Source organism: Xiphias gladius, chromosome 7 (genome assembly GCF_016859285.1).
Source record: "Xiphias gladius isolate SHS-SW01 ecotype Sanya breed wild chromosome 7, ASM1685928v1, whole genome shotgun sequence".
Classification (NCBI taxonomy): Eukaryota; Metazoa; Chordata; class Actinopteri; order Istiophoriformes; family Xiphiidae; genus Xiphias; species Xiphias gladius.
This window is the reverse complement of record NC_053406.1, coordinates 28589498-28607065: the sequence shown is the minus strand read 5'-3', so window position 1 is coordinate 28607065 and position 17568 is coordinate 28589498. Positions and strand designations below refer to the sequence as shown.

The 17568-nt window shown below is 43.2% G+C and overlaps 1 long non-coding RNA gene across 1 annotated transcript in view; it reads left to right on the top strand.

Annotated features, from left to right (window-relative positions):
- LOC120792212 overlaps positions 1 to 17568 on the top strand; it is a 95355-nt gene that overhangs the window by 44617 nt on the left and 33170 nt on the right. The window contains exon 2 of the long non-coding RNA XR_005707784.1: positions 10984 to 11111. This is a non-coding gene — a long non-coding RNA (uncharacterized LOC120792212). The remainder of the gene's footprint in view (positions 1 to 10983; positions 11112 to 17568) is intronic.

The window sequence follows — 17568 nt, the reverse complement described above, 5'->3', positions numbered from 1 at the left end:
CAACTTTTGAATTCGCCTCACATGACACAACTTTGAAGACCGAAGAATGTCGACACGGGAAGATTCTGCAAAAAACATGGATTATGTTTCATGAAACCGTTTATAGCGTTCAGTACCAACATTTGAACTTTTTTTTTTCCTACACTATCTGCGGTGATTATGGTGAAATTAAGGTCGAGGCAAGGTTGCGGTAACGGCAAAATAAACTACGGTTAAGGTTAGGCAACTAATATATTAATTAATTTAAATTAGTTAATTTAGGGAAAAATTGTGGTTATGGTTATCAAAAATATGTCCCCAGCCTGGTCTCACAAAATGACATACGAATACCATGCCAATTTCCTCAGGTCATATTTTGTGGTGTCACTACACAGTTTTAGCTTTTTTTGCGCATCTTTTCACTACTTACCAACCCCCGACCTCCCAAACCCCTAACCCCAACCAAAACGGCACTTAATTACACGCCAAAGGCTCAAAACACGAAATGTCATGAAAGAGCCGCGCTGTTTGTACACAATCCCACGAGATCACGTCGAAACCCCCTTGAAAATCACCAACCTGACCTCCACAACCTTACTTTCCGACTCTTTACACAAAGGACATAATACTGACACTCGACGCTGGCACTAGATGTAACCTCCACACCCTACATCTAGGCACTAGATGTAAATCGTGAAAGTTTGTTGGACCTGTAACTACACCAGTGATCTTACAGTGAACTGACACACTTTACATCACTGCACAATGGAGAGAACTTTAACCACTGGAGGTCAGCAAAGACTTTCAGTTTAAAAGTAACTTAGCACTGGTTAAAAATCTTGTTTGTGGCGACCCCCTAGACGTTGAGGTTGTCACCCTCCGTTCTAATGCAGCATGGCAAGAAGAACATCAACCACTGGATGTCGAGAAAAACACAGTGGCCATCATTTATGCAGTATGTTACTCACCAACTTCACTGCTGAGATCTAGGTATGGGGCAATGCAGCAACATCTGTAACCCTGGCCAACAGTGCATGAACAAGAGTCGCCAGATGAATTAAAAACATAATCTCTCAGTCTCCCCTATGATTTTGAGATATCTGTCTGTTACATTTCTGCCACCATCCCCAATACAGTACAGGTGCTACTGGAGAATGCATCACGGTCCAGTACCAGTTACTGACGCGTGTTAGCATGAAGTCGTTTGAGTCAATTAGCTTTGTAGTTTCCAACCTACTTTGGCCTGTGACCCCTGAAAACGATACAAAGTCAGCTCTGGTCTCCTCAGCAGCGGTTACGTACCTCTGTGGACTGTGAGCACTTCAAGCAAAGAACGACCTCTACCCTCTAATTTTAATTTGATATTTTCTAAAGGCCTACAAAAGGAAAACCATCCAGCGGTTTATAAAAAATAAGAAAAGATAAATCTCCCAAATAATAAACAGAATTTTACGGTGCAGAAACATGTTTTTTTGTATTTTTGTCCTGACTCGATGATCATCTTGTGACCCCTGAGAATCATCTGCTGGACCCCTATGTGCTCCCCCGATCCCCCGGGTTGGGAACCAGTGACTTACGTGATAGAATAGTTTAATGAGATAAGAGTGGTCAGGCTCAACACACACAGACACACACCTCTGAACATTAACAGATGACAAGCAGGCACACATCCTCACATGCAAAACCCTCCATGCACATACAATCTCATTGTACACACACGTTCAATATCTCTTCTACACACACACAAACACATATGTGCATTCAACCAAGTAAACACACCTTGACATTGACACTGATAAATGACATTAGCAAGCACACACTCACTATTTCTTCCACACACCCAAACGCTCTTCTATGTAGGCAGTTTGTTGCTCACTGTAACACACACACACTGGAACGTTGTTGGATTGAATGCGGCGACAGCGGCGCCACTTTACGTGTTGTTTCCATGGTGAGGGGTGTTGCCCAGGAAAAACCATTTCACAGCCGAAACTGAGATTGAGTTTCCCCTTCGCTGGGGTGACAGATAACAAGACCCTGGCAATCAGACCCCGACAGTATGAAACGCTCGACCATCGGTCAGAGCTGACAGAGGATCCCTGCTAGGAGACAAGGACACAGGAGATATCAGAGGAGACAGGACACAAGGAGGCCAAAGTGCTGTAGGTGCTGCTTTATCTGTAAGAGAAAAACAACCTCAAGATATGTGACTGAAATTGTCTCGGTTGTGTTGGAGGAGAATGTTGATAACTTACTTCACATTCTCAAATGGTGGGCAGTGTAGGTCGTTTACCCGGAAAGATTTAGAAAGAGGGATTTGGATGCTTAAAGTAGACACTTTAGCACAAGCCCAGGAGGATTCAAAGAGGAACTAGCCTTAAAGTCATTTTTGTGAAGTTCAGTAGATTACTTTTGTTCACAAAAATGGAAATCTTTAAACAACACAAATAGTCGTTAATGGAGGGATGTGGTAAGGTCAATTGCTAGCTTGTTTAGTTTGAAGTGCTGTCATATACCTCAGCTGAAGAGCGGGCTGTTATTAAAGTCCAATGATAATTCTCCAAGTGTATTTTGTCTTGTTCTAGTGAAAGGTCCTGCCTGTTTTCTGTTCTGCTTCCATTTTGTTGAGTTAATGTTCTGTAGGTGTTTTGGTTAATGCCCACTCAACACTTTGACACTTTTTCTTTGCAGTTACTCATCGCTCCGTTGCGTCTTGCATTGGGAATCTTATTTATTTTGCTTAAATATTCTTATTTCTACTGTTTTATTACTGTCCTGTCTTGTTTTATTCCTCACATTTTACATTTGTTGTTCTTCTAAGCTGCAAAACCTATTTGTAGCTTTTGTCTAAAAACATTTACTATTATATTGTTGTTACAATGACACAGATCGGAACATGGCGGGGCCGATTTGACTATTCTCATCCCCCTGTCATGAGGTCAGCCGACCCACAATGCCCTGAGAGCGAACCCTGAGCCTGCGTATTAAATGTTCAGTACACCGCACGATCAGTGAACAGATTCAATCTGCAGGACGCATGTCATATCCATGATGGATCCATGTAAACTTGTCTCCGTGTAAAGGGAAGATACGAAGATGTCGCCTGCTCAGTAACTTTAAGAGTGAAAGTTTGTCCGATATGGTTAAAACTGCACGATGCTGATGCTGATGCTAGTGGAGCAGCCTACGACGGAGCGATGGGTGGCTTCTAAGAGACTGTAATGAGCACTTCTCCATAGTGTGATTGTGGGCAGGTAACTAAACTGGCATGTTACAGGGGACAGCAACAATATTGGGTCTGCACTGAAACAGTGTCTGCTGATAGGATATAACGGATGTCCTTTTTTGACAAGCCAGTTTCGCGACTATTGAGATTCAAGGTCAATTTATGGTCATTTCAATGCACAGATTCACCAGTTTCATATTTAGTAATGCTGTGTATACGTCGATGTGTTCTCTCGAGCTCTCGTATGTGCACATGGTGTCATGTCCATTGATTGCACCTGAATGTGCTTGAGTGTGTGTGTAAATCAGGCCGTTATGAGCAGATCATGTTACCCAGCGAGGCTTGTTGATCAACGCTGCTGACTAAAAAAATATGCCTATTGGCATCCAGTCAATAAAGCTTCCTGGAAACCCGATCTGATCAGGAAGGAGCCTGCTGTGGGTTTAAAGGCCTCAGAGCCCCATCAGATGTCTGACAGCAAACATCCCTCGGATAGAAAAGCAAACCTCTGCTGTTGCTTCACGTTTTAAAATCCGAAAATGGATCTGATGTCTGCGTAACAGATCAGAACTTGATTATAATTCTCCTCAGAGCTGTCCAGCCTCCTTCGTTCGATTTTGCTTTTTTCCTAATGTGGTCCATGGCTCAACAAGAGAAGCCGGAGAGGAACTTTAGAAAAGAAACTTTTCTGCTCAGAGCGTCGTCGTCACCCTATGAAGACATAGACTTACACAGGAGAGTCAACGGAGTCATATGTCGGAGGCTGCTGATAGGTGTTGTTTTGCTATAACATATTTTCTGTCTGCTCAAGATTTGTTCAACACTGTAGGCATTGTGGTTTTGGTTCTATATTAGATGTACACATCAAATGCTTCACCTGGTTTACCAACAAAAAAAGTCAAACATTCTCGTATTTAACCAATTGCGTTCGTTTAACACTAACAGACACTTTACCCTTACGTAGCTTTGAACATATATAACATGTATTTATTTATTTATTTTAATTGTGCTGCATTGACAGAAACAACCTGTTGCAGACATGATCCCACCTGCATTACCACTGGAATGGTGAGATAGAGTCTCGGTCTGTTTCTCTGTCCCCTGAATCAAGTAACCATTAACTTGCAACAGTGAGTGATGAGACAATATTGTCGGAGTAAAAAAATTGGCCAGTGTGCAATCCCTTGTACCTTGTTAGTAAGTCTATTGGCTGCGGGCTACATGATTGCTGATATTAAAAATATAAAATGCTAAACATGAAATTTATAAAATTAAGCAAGGAACTAATGGAAGACTTTGTATAAATGAATGGAGGGAAATTCAATGTAATTCAATTGTGTATTGTAGCTCGTGGATTTAAAGTGTGGATTGCAACCCAACGCGCCCAACCAATAAACAGCTCTGCACATAGCCCACAGGCACAGCCTGGCTCAAGGCTGGACAAAAGCCAGGAGACCACACACACACACGAGTTGTAGCTGAAAACCGAGTTCATTTCACATAACTCAAAGGGAAATTCACAAAGACGAACCGAATCAGCCAAAACCAAACAGGGTGGAAGCCGGAGGAGAAAGAGAGCGTGGCTGCCTGTCACCAGGTTACACTGCAGCCAGACCAGGTGAGACGACCCCACTCCGCCCGCCAGGCTCCTGCAGGGAGAGAACTTCCCAAGGAGAGTGGTCATACCCTCGTAACACCACATTTTGTCGTTTTTATACTTTGTGTGGGGTTTTTTTTGTGTGTTTTTTTTTAATTTACTTAAGCTAAGCTAACTCGTCACTGGCTGTAGCTTCACATTTACCGTCCAGACGTGGGAATGTCATCGATCTACCAATCAAACTGTCGGCAAGAAAGAGGAATAAGTATATTTCCCGAAACGTCGACCTACTTCTTCACATTTCAGTGATGAAACAGCAGTGCAGACATAAAGTCACTTGAGAAACCATTTGTGTGGATGAAATACGCAGACGAGAATCTCTGATCTATTGCTGAGTCAAAATGTTTCTTGCGTGTAAACCTCTCGATCGTTTATCCGTAGCCGTTTTATGACTCTTCGACAGCTTTATGATCCTAATTACGTTTTCATTGTTTTTCTCTTGACGTCTCAAAACACAACAAACCTCATAGGTCTCGTTAGCATTTTGAGACTCCCCCCAATAACATTTTAATGACCGTGCTGTTGATCATACAGAGACGAAAACAGTTGGAATGTGTGCTCACACGTGCTGCTGCATTTTGGATGATGAGCAGTGTAGGAAAGGCTGTTTTTGTGTAAATGAGAGAATGGGGAAGAGGGAATGAAAGGACCAATGACTGAGCGACACACACAAGAAGTTTTCATTCATGGAGCGCAGCAAAGCGCCGCATGTGCTGAGGGGAGGATGCTGAGCTAGAAGGCAAAGAGGAGCAAGAGCGCAGTAAGGGAAACTAGTTTCCTCGAAGTACGTTTGAATCTCTGCCTTGCTGAGTTTCTTTCTTCTGTAGCCTCGTGCTTTTTTTAAGGTAAAACGCTCATGAAACTCGGCACAGAGTAAATTACACTATGCTGTGATTTCCAGTAAGATTACGACACAAAACTGCAGCTTTTTTCTTTGTGCCACAGCAGCCGAACCTTCCCCCAGAGGTCTTGATTTTCCTTGAAATGTAGCACGCAGAAAGGAAGAATGAAAGAACTTCCACTGCACGGCAATAATTTCCCTTCTCTCCCTCCCTGATGTAAAACTCGAACCCAGCAGCACCAGTTTGATTTCCTTTGTTCTCGCCCCTCCATGCTAGCGGTGTCACAGCACGACACACTGTATCTGTTCATTTCTCAAACCGAGTCTATTGCAGGAGTGGCAGCTCCTCTGTAATTACAACTGGCACTTGACAGCTGCTTGTGTAACGTAGTCGGAAAGGATTTTGCTGATCTCACTCCTGAGATTGAAACGGCAACTTTTTCTTCCTTTTTTTTCCCGAACAGAACAGTAGCCATGACAGTTATGTTGGCAGATATGATTCTTTTATACCTTTTACAAGTTTCTAGTCATAGTGTTAAAATGTTTCTCTGTACAGACTCAGCATAGCAAGAGAAAAAAAACAGGCTGAGTTTATTTTAGTTTTCCAAACATTCCCATGAACTGCAAAAGCCTACGGTGGTTTAGAGGGAGAGCTGTCTGCTTCAGCCAAAATGCTTTTTGGACGGCAAGAGTGTCTGAAACATACCAACCGTCTTAAGTTTATTGCCATAACTACCATTAATAAAAATAAAAAAAATTGCAGTTACTGCTCGTATAACAATCGCACGTCGTCATTGTTTGAATGCTCTGTCACATCTAAGCCAGTTTATTTATAGAGCATAGTCCAAAGCAAGAGACGCCGACCAAAGGGCTTCTTCGGAGAAGTAACGGCTACAGTGACGGTGATGGAAGTAGATGGAGTCATAGTCGTAGATGGTTATGGATGGAAATACAGAGATACAATACTGCACAGAGAGTGACCGAAAAATAAAAACACAATAGTCACAAAAGTCATAACATTCAAAACGTGTAAGAGATGTAACAGATTTTCAGCCTTTAGCGCTAATGCTATTTGGGTTAGTGTTTGCATTTCATGCATTTCCGATCATCATCATCAGAATCTTTATTATTTATTGATAACGCTGGTGGCACTTGGTTGTTTGAATGTTCGCCAGCTGACTGTCAATCTTTGCCATCACCACTTGCCGTTGGCTCCTATAGCCTCCGATCGGGTCTCCAGCGCACTTGATCGGTATGGAGTCAGACTAGCTAATCTTTCCGCATGTGGCTCAGAGCCATGCTATAGCTAGTGCTAATCTCTTAGCCGGCAGCTTTAGCCCATGCCAAGGCTAATCCTTTTTTGTGTAGTGACAGGCCATGCTAACGCTAATCTGCCCTTGTGTAGTCGTGCTAATGCTAATCCAGCTGTCAGTCATTGAAGTGCTTACCGGCGGGAAGACGAGAAGCGTCCCTGTGAGACACCCGTCTGCTGCTCTGTGGTCCAACGCTCTTCTCCTCGCTCTTATCTCCTTTGAGTCTGGCTCTACCTCCTGAATCGCACTCTTTGACATTTCTGATCATACCTTTTTACATCTGGCATCTCTGGCTTCTCTCTCTCACTTCATCCCTCTGTTTCTCTCATTTCCATTTCACTCTTTCCGTCTGACTAAATTCCCTCTAATCTCTTCCCTAATCCATCTCTTTCTTAAGAACGTAGCTCATAAAGGTAGATGCTTGACCTCGCATAAAAATGAGCTTTTTCACCTATTCTAAATCTTCGTACAATGATCATACAAATACAGGGTTTGCAAATGCTGTCAATTTATGCTTTTTTGACCATGATTTCGTACGTGTTGCTCCTTGACTATGGATCAGCCTCCCACACTAATTTCTTCTTTTTTTTTTAATCCTACAATTCACTTTTTTTGTTTGGATATTGCATTTATTTCATTAAAATTCAATTACTTTAGTATTTGTATGTATTGTCTTCTGGGTATCTTTCAATCCCCAATTTTTCCTCCTTCTGTAGGTGATTTTCTACGGTTTAGAAAAGTGCTATATAAGTAAGTTTTAGTCACATGTGTTTCCTTAAGGATTATACTGGGATTATTCTGTATTTTTCTTATTGTCAACAAATCCCATGAAAATGGGTGAGTCTTTCTCTCGATTTCTTGCCTCCCTCCTCTGTCTGCGGCTCTCAGCTCCAAGCCCACTGGTTCCTATTGAAGATGTAAATCTTTGAAAATGGCTCAAAACTCAAGTTTTATTCTCAAAAATTGTAGGAAACTTTACCCAAACAAGAGGAGGAGGGCTCATTTGTTGGACTACTTTCGGTGGCGGATTAATCCACATTTGGTTCTCTATTGAGTATTTGGGGCGGCAGAATGGTGTGGGACTGAGTAAATTTGTGTGTTTGTGTCTGTGTGTTCACGGTAACGAAAGAACATGTCGCTCAGTGCAACAGCGAGGCTCGCTGATGTGTTTAATAGTTTTTGGACAACAGTGGAGCTCTATGGCTCAGAGGAATCAGATTCATCGGGCTTTGGATTCACACACAGCGCTTTGAGATTTGTTAACAATAAGGCAAAGAATATAGAATATCTCTGGTCACCTCTAAAGAAGCAAAAATAATGTTCACATGTGATGGGTCTTTGACATTCGATGTCTTGCTCTTCTTTTGTTGACGCAAAGCGATGTTACCACTCGGAGTTACTTCGGTTCAGTTTTTCCTGAATTAGATCTGCTGGAAGTTTCCTGGTCTCCTCTTCTCCCCAGTTATCTGCTGTTTATTTGATTCTCTGGCTAGACAGCTTCCTGTCACTGCTACAATTCCCTCCTTTGTAGTGTCTGAAGATAACAGCTTGAAGTCTTCCTCCTTCCTCCTCCCATTCCCTTCCATTAATTCTCTCTCTACAGGCAGATTTTTCACATTTTTTTTCTGCTTATTTTTCAAGAACTCTGTGGATTTCCTGCCGTTGTCCATCATGTTGTGTTTTTTCAAGTCATTTAGATTTTGATCTAATTCAGTCACACCTTATCATCAGGAAGTTCTTGTACTTTTCTTTCTTGTTTTGGAGGCAGCTATTGCAGCTCTCCTTTTCTGTCATTAATCTCCGCTGCACAAATTGTGTTTCTGCTGTGTTATGCTGTTGTGGCTGCACCTTTTTGTTTAATTACCTTACTTCTATCTTTCAGGACTGCGCAAACTAAATTAACTAAAGTAAACAGAAGTACATCCCTGCAGGCCTGGAGCCAATTCAAGTTAATACATTTAGAATTTCAAAAAAAAAAATTATATATATATATATATATATATTTGAGAATCGCACACACACACAACCACATATATAAATATACATATGTTTGTATATATTTGCCAATGCATTGCATATGATGTAACCATTCCTCTGTAAGGTGAACAGTCACCTACACTACACCTACACCACCCTGACATCAAACTCAGAGATCCTGTGTCTGTGATGTTCACTGTGTTCCAGGAGTTATTCTGTGAAAACACGTTCTAATTTATTTATTTCATGGCGTACCCGCTTTCCCTTAACCTTCCTCGTCAACTTCACTTTGCAGTTTCACGCATTTCCCAGCATGCCCTAGGAGAAACCCAAGAGAGCAAACATGAACAGTCAGCTGCAGGTTTCTGTGTGTAGGTGGAAAGAATGATGTGCAAAGAAAGAGGAGTTTTTCTAGCTGAGAAAAATGAGTCGTGCCACTTACTCAAAACACATCTTTTTCCTCTGTTGAGGCTACACAAAACTGCAAATCTCGTCTTCTTCTCTGACGGATTTATTTTCCAGTGTGATTGTTGAATGTTGGAGTGAAGGTCAGCCGCTCCAGACAAAACTCTCACTCATTAATTCTGGAGGACAGATGCCACCACATTTACCATGAAAAACACAATGAAATTCAAAGGGGAAAAAACCCATAAACTTTGTATCATATTTCTGAGCAATCATGCTTCTCTCTCTTGGCATATGTCAAATCCACAAAAGCCTTTTTTAAGTATATATCATTCCTCTCTTTCCTTTTATGATGTTTCAACATTTTCCTGAGCCACCCCGTATGTATACATCTATCCAGGTGACTACGAGTTTGCGTGACAGGCTAAAGAAACAAAAAAACCAAGCTGACCTTGTTCGCTTGTGGGTCATTGAATCTAGCGGGTAGGACGTGTGTTTGAATGTCATTCGACAGAAAAACTTTCCATTTCTGAAAGGTCCCAGCTTTGCTCTACATAAGTGGCAGGAATCAGTTCGTTTCAACCTTTTCCTCCATTCCAGCCACTTGTGGTCAGGTCAGATCCATCCAGCATATACACCACAACGCTGTGCCTTTCATTCTTGACAACGCTGACGTTTTTCTGTTCTGCAATGGTTCGTTCACTGCCATTTTCATTAGCAAAGTAATCGGATATTTATCTTCTGTATCAACCTTCTGGCCAATGATGTGTCAGAAAATAGTGAAAAAGTGCCGACGCGACGCCGTCAAACGGTTTGTTTTTCGTCAGCGTATCAGTCCAAGACCCAAATGATTTCAGTTCAGGATCAAGCTTGGTGAAGCAGCACAACCTTACAATTCAGATCTGGAAAATGACCTCACCACCTAAACAGTGAATCAGTCATCAAAGCAGTTGCCACAAAAACTATCAGGCTTTTGAGGTGGACTCGTACTTACCCTGTACTTTACAACAGCTGAGTTAAAATTCTCAGTAATCTAGCAGGCACTGGTTTGGTGATTTGCTGTTGAGTCGTCACGTGTGAAACAGGTCTCGACTGCACCTTGAGATATGGAACAGAAATTATGTTGGAATGATGATAATATAAAGTATGTGACTGAAAAGACTAAAAAAAAGAAAAAAAAAAAAGAAACTGGCCAAAAAAGTATAGTGAGACATCCAGACATCTCTTGACATTGAAGTTGCCAAAATACTGGAAAATTAATGGTTCAGTGTCTGCAACTTCACACCTTGGATCCGTCAATATTTTTCTTCTTCCTGCCGAAATGTGCTTCTCGGTAGAACGACCAAAACCGGCACTGGGCTCCGGATTTTCCCCTTCGCTCTCGCTGCATATGCGCGGAGCCTCGAAGGGAGGGCCAGCACGAGGAGGGGGGGGGGGACTGAAGCTTTGGGAATACCAATGAATTAATGATGCAACATATTGACATTTCTCTCCTTCTCCTCTCCATCTCTGCACTCCTTCCTTGTTCTACTTCCACCTCCCTCCTTCCCTCTCCTCCTCCTCCTCTGTCTCTGCTCTTCTGCAGGTAGGAGGGTGTCCTTGTTAGCTTGTCGTCCCGTTGTAACCCTGAGGCCAGTGATGTGACTGGAGTGTGAATTCGCCATTAAAGGACCGACTCCACCGGAGGACTTCCTGCTTCCCCGAGAAATTCAGGTAGGGTCACCTTTAATGGAATTTTTAATGTGCTAATTTGATTATTTGTGCTTACATGGTTGCAAATGGTGACAAGCAGAGCGGGAAACAACCGGGCAAATATTAAATGTCCGATTGAGGCCCAGTCTCCCTTACCTGGCAGTCAGCTGGGTAACTATTCCACTTATAAATTATGACAGGAATATAATGGAAATGACTGTGACCGGTCAATTGCTAAATAGTTCCTGGTTGTTAATAATTCTTGGTGCGATAGTTGAAATATTTAGCCAAAGTTTGGACAGAGGTTGCTGGAGTACTAGGTCATAAATTTGTTATGGGCAGCAAACTCTTGTCATGACTATGGACTTGACTGACATTTACAATACGGCTATTTTGATTTCTCCCCGATACACATGGGGAGCGACTTGGAGCTCGGCGTTCACTTCGGCGTGTGGTATGCTTGACCACCAACCGTATGATCAATGGCCGTATCTATTACCTGACTCTCAGCGTTCTGCAAGCTCTGGTAACTCTGTTCGCGCCGAGAACCTCACACCTTTTGTCGAACAGCTCATATCCGTACGCTGGTCTCGTAAAAAATCCCAAGATGCGTGGCCCCACCCAGCTTCAACCTGAGCTACAGACACCCGAGTTTACGGTTCAGGAAAGGAAATTGAGGCCTGTTCCCACCCCGGTCACCTCGTTAAGAAAACACCTGCTTCGGTTTTGCTGTGTTCAGACACAGGTAGATATGATCAGCGATCAATTGCCACAGTGACCCTCTGCTTTTTCAGTGTCTTGCTCAAGGGTCCTCGTAAACTAGCTAAGGAGGCAGGTGAGATCCTGATCTGGCAAGTTGAAAGTATTGTTGTGTTGATGAGAGTCAGTTTTCGGACCCATGATGCTTTGTGTGTACTGTCTCGTTCAGTCGTGAGAGCCTCTTTCCCCGGTGTCTATCTCTGTGTAGGTGGTTGCCGTTCTGAACGCGTTGGAGGTGTGTGTCAGTGTGAGACTGCGCACTTTGGGGTTTTTTCTCTCAAGTAAGCCTGGCAGAGGTGGCCAAATGGCACGTGCATACTGTGCCTAAAAGTGCTGCCCTTTCAACATTACCCCACAGCATCTTTATAATCCTAAAACCGGTTATGTGACATCTCAGATGGAGGATTTCATACAAACCGATTCGTAAAGATCAGTCCAGGTTCTTTCTTGTCGTTTGCCAAATGATGAGAAGTTGTTATATGTCGCATTCTGGCATCTTAAGTTCATGTCCTAAACTTGACTATCCTACCCTCCTTCTTGTCTGCAGACAAGAACCTTGTTCCAAAACTCCGTGTAGCTATGTTACAAACTAAAGCGTCCCGGTAAAGCTTTACACTTGAGTCGCTCAGCCAACTTATCCGGAGTGACACACAATGGCTGCGACAGCGTAAGCTGCAGTAAGCTGCAATTCCTGCATCAAACACAGCACAAGTGTCCAAGAAAAAGAACTGTAAGGGGATTGCAAGGGGCAGAGCTTCAGTGCACAGACAAAAGATGGAATAAATAGCCCCGAGTCCATTAAAAAAAAAAAAAAAAAAAAAAAGATCTTGTGCTGTATTACCACAGCGAGCTGGGGCAGGAAATGAGGGGGGAAAGAAGAGATTTGGGGGGAAAACTGAAAAAATGTCCCCCATGTTCGTTTTTCTTTTTAAAAGGGGCTCAGGTGGTAAAATCAGCAGTGAGAGAGCTACTATTCTATTCTACCAGAACAGAAGCTACCGGGAAGTCGTTCTAAACTTGTATTTAGAACTGAAATCCAGGACTTAAGGAACCTAGCTGGTTAGGCTTCATTCTGACATGACACAGTTCGTATGTAACGAGATGTTCGCAGCTCAATTGCAGTTATCACCCGTGGTGCAAGAGCAACTGCCGCAAGGGGACCAGACAATACAGCGTTCAGTGCACAAACCCACCAATAACGACTTCCATGCTACTTTTACCAAACTGTACAGCACAGATAAAAGAAATGCAATCAAACAATAACCTGACGCCAGTAAAAGGAAGCAGCGAGGAACACAACTAAGATGCGACTGAAGTGTGGACTTTCAGATTTAATTCAAGGGGTTTGACAAGAGATATCCCATTGACCGTGGAGCTCTGAGTTTGAATGGCGTGGGAAAAGGACGGTGTAACGATCCAGATGTGTCGGAGCCTGAAATTCCGAATCGCTCGGCCTCTGCTGTTTCTTTCTCTCTCTCTTTCTCTCTTTCTTTTTTTTTTCTCTCTTGCATCTAACAACTTTATGTAAGGATGACACATAAGCAGACTGTCCTTCCACATGGGGATATGCAGACATCCACAACCGCACACACACACACACACACACACACACACGCGCGCACCAGCCATGAAAGTCTAATGTGTGCCATTTTCTCCTGAGAATAGACATGGGGGAGAGCAGAACTCACGGGGAACTGGATAACTGTGTGTGGGTGTGTAATCTCCATCTTCTTGTAATCTCCATCTGATTAGCACAGAATGGGGAAGATGAGGAGAAGGGGTCCACTTTCAGCCAATCAGTGCGCGTGTGTGTGTGTGTGTGTGTGTGTGCGAGTGAGGAAAGGCGATACCATCCTCTCAGAGAATGAGCCATTGGATATTTCAGATCCTTTTCAATTTGGGCGCATCCACTTATCCAGAGCACCGAGCGCACATGGACTTTTAGTGAGATTCAAACTCTGCTCAGGTTTCACACTAAACACGACCTGACATCAACAGTAAAACTGAGAAAGTTTGACGGCGGCCGGTAACGCGATCGTCTACCTGCCATCGCGCCAGCTAACCAGAAGTGGCGGGACACAGTACCCCGCCGTAAAAGTTCAAATTCAACTTAAAACGGCTGAAGCGAAGGCCGGTGCTCTCAGCGGGGAAAACTCCCCGGCAAACGAAACAGACAAAACCTTTCACTCCGCTTGAGCTCACTTCCACCTCACCACATTTCTACATTTCAGGGGGACGGGTACTTTCTGCTGCACCGCACGTTGTCATCTATACTTAATCGTCTAATAAATACAAAGTGTCGTCGGGACGAGTCTACAGTGTTAAAATTAGCAGCGCTGCCTTGCTAATGCACCTTGCATGCTAATGCTTTGGTAATCCTAATCTACAGATGAATGTACATGTAATTATACAAGACTCTGAACACTCCTATTCTTCATAAATACTTTCATATTTGATCCTTTAAGTACGTTTTACTTCCAGCGTATTTGTACACTTACTGTACGTTCAAAGGAAAAAAGGAGGAAAACAGAGCTTTTACGGGAGAGAATTGAAGTTGTCTGTTGGTAAATGATCAGAATTCCTTACAGCTGTTGCGGTGTCTTTTTATATGAAACCTGAAGTGGTGTTTTGATAACAGCTGGCGATTAAATCAATCTTCCATGTTTTATCTCCAGTCACTTTTTCTTTTTTTTTAACATATCGAGCTTTATATGGATACGTGAGTTGAAACGCCTTATTTCTCTCATCCACACATCTAGGTTTCTTGTTACTTTATCTCCCCTTCCTACATGGCCTTGCTGTCTTTGGACCTGGGAGTTCCTCTCCCCACCACCTTCCTCCCTTCACACCAGTTGAGCAGAAAACTACTCAGTCTTTAAGTCTTAAACATGATGCAGACATCCTGGAGAGTTTCCATTATAATAGAGTCAGAAGAGAGCTCACCTTCCAGCTGCTTCCTGTCTCTTGTTATTTATGCTTAGACTTACATTTTTAGACATTATTCTTTTTCGATGTACTCGCGGCATGAGTTCTCGTCTCCATTAAGAAAACAGCCTTGGTCAAAACTAATAAGCAGTAGAGTCGTCTCTGTGTTCGATTTCAGCAGGTTTTTTTTGTTTTGTTGTTGTGGTTTTTTTAGATTACTACCGGTTATTGGCAAAGTCGAAATTTTCCAGCTTCCTCACGTGGTGGTGGTGTACGAGCTGGAATTGTAGTTGCAAAATGTTCACGCGGTTTAACCGATTACGGCAAAATTGCGCACACGATTCAGTCCGTTGCAAATATAATGATGACATGACAACATTTCTTCTTCGGAAACTTGAACCCGCTCGCTGATTCCCTGCGGATGGCTAGAGAATTCCTGAGGGAGCCTTGAATTTTCAGAGCACAGAAATAGTTTTCCTGCGGGAGGAAACGGTCCGACACTGCCCCTTCCCTCAGATTTCAGGCAAAGCTCTTGACATAAAAGCCCCTGGAGGGGGCCGTAAGTGCAGCGACGACGCTGATATATCGTTGCCACGCCGGGAGACATGCCGGTTTTCCTCACTCTCCAAGGAGCAAACCATTTCCACAAAACTCTAAGAACGGCTCTTTACTGCGATTCAGACCTCTGCACTGGCCGCGATCACATTCATTTATCATGTGGGCGATGGATCTCTAATCTTTCTCTTCGGCACCTGTGTTTTCTAATAGAGCGAGAAACGAGCGACCTTTGACCTCCTCTCCGTATCCGATTCTCTGGCGCTATTTTACTCTGTGCGTAGCCCATCACGGCAGAGTTTGTCTCTGGGGGAGTCACCCTCCACGCATGCTGGGAGCCTTTGTGGAATGATGACATTTAAATGCCGTACGTCGGCTCTGTGTTGCTCTTGCGTTTTTGTCTGTTCCAAAAACTTGAATTAATATTCTGTTCCACCATTTCCTATCACAACTGGCAAGTCGTAAACAGCAAAATATGGCGACCCTGCTCCTCCCGGTGCCTTAAAAAATCAGAAAATATTGCAAAAACATGATATATACAAAGAAAATATACATTTCCGGATGACGATTTAACATCCAGATGAACAATGTATGAGGAAAAAAGACAAACAAGTTTTTCTATGACAGGTTCTTAAGCAGGTGAGCCAGAGGTTTTTTATCAGAAACACTGGTGCATTTTGCTTAACAACAAAAGACGACAGTGGCAACAATGATAGATTTTGATAAATTCTTTAAACTCTATTTTTTCTTTTATTCTGAAATGCAAAGGCAGGTCTAGGTGTAAAAGTGCATTGTTGCACATTTCATATTTACGCAGAGGTTTGTCTTTGTTGCGGATGGTGAAGTTTTGTGAACTATTCTCTGCAGGTTTTATTATTTATGATAAAACCTTCTGTCCTCTCTGCTGCTCTTTCTTCCTCACTTCCCTTTCTTTTCCCCCTTCCTGTCTTCCTTCGGATCACCTGCTCACCGTCTTTCTCTGTCAGCTTCCTTTTCTTTCTCATCCTGTCTTTCATCTCGCTCTGAGTTGTGGTATTGCTTTCTCTCTCTTCGTGATCTTCGTTCCCACTTCAGCATCCCCACTCTCTCTCTCTCTGTCACACTTTCTATATTTCATCTTGCTTCTCTTTCTCGTCTCCCTTTTTCTAAATATCTTTTTTTAACTTCATGTGGGCTTCTGTCTTTCAAGTTATTCTTTGATTCTTTCCCTCTTTCTTTGCCTATTTCCCATCTCTCTTTCCAGTAGACGATAATATTAATATCAGTAGAGAGTTCCACGATCAAAGAGTCTATGATGAATAATAATTATGAGACAATTACTGCGTGGAGAGATAGGAGGGCTTTGCACCACACACACACACACACACACACACACACACACACACACACACACACACACACACAGCCAGCTTCCTATGCTTTTCAGTGTTGTTTAGCTTTAGCTTAGTGGGCTCGAGTGCTAAAACACGACATACACCCTTTAGTGTGCATATGACCCACACATTATACATGCACGCATACTCTGATACACAGACTGGAAGGTAAACACAGATTGTGCAGAGACAGACAGACGACAGAAGCAAAAACCTCTCGGCAGGTTTGTCTCGCTCTCTTTCTCTGCTCCACGGATCCGTCCCGCTTCTGCTTCTGATTCATGTAGCGTTCGACAACACGTTCGTGTATTGATCGTGCAGAAGTGGGACAGAGTGGCTAGATGACTCTCAAGCCCTGACTGTGAGGCCCTGGTAAAAGAAAAGCAAGTCCCAAGTTGAGTCCAAGGTCAAGACCAACACGTCCCGACTCAGAGCCTCGTCCTGCACCCTATTTAAAGTCACTGGAAGTTTTCGGAGCGTAACTGTGTATCCGTTGTCCGGTAAAGGAAGAGTGATTTCTCTGCACGCTGCTTTGTAAGTATGTTTGGAGGGTGTTAAATCACCCCCATTCGAAAGTCTAAAGTCCAAGCAAGTCCAGCACCAGTGGTGGTCAAAGTCAAGCTGCGGGACTCCAGTCCGGCTCTGTTAGGGTTAGGGTCTGTGGTTACACCAGGCACCTCCTAAAAACAATCACGTTTGGTGGAGTTAATAGGTGAAATGGGTCTTTGCACTTGGATGGATGGACGTTTGTTTTCTATACAAAAACCAGCAAAAGTGGACCATGGGATGCCGTGTGTGTGTGTGTGTGTGTGTGTGTGTGTGTGTGTGTGTGTGTGTGTGTGCGTGTGTGTCAGTCAGCTGGTGAG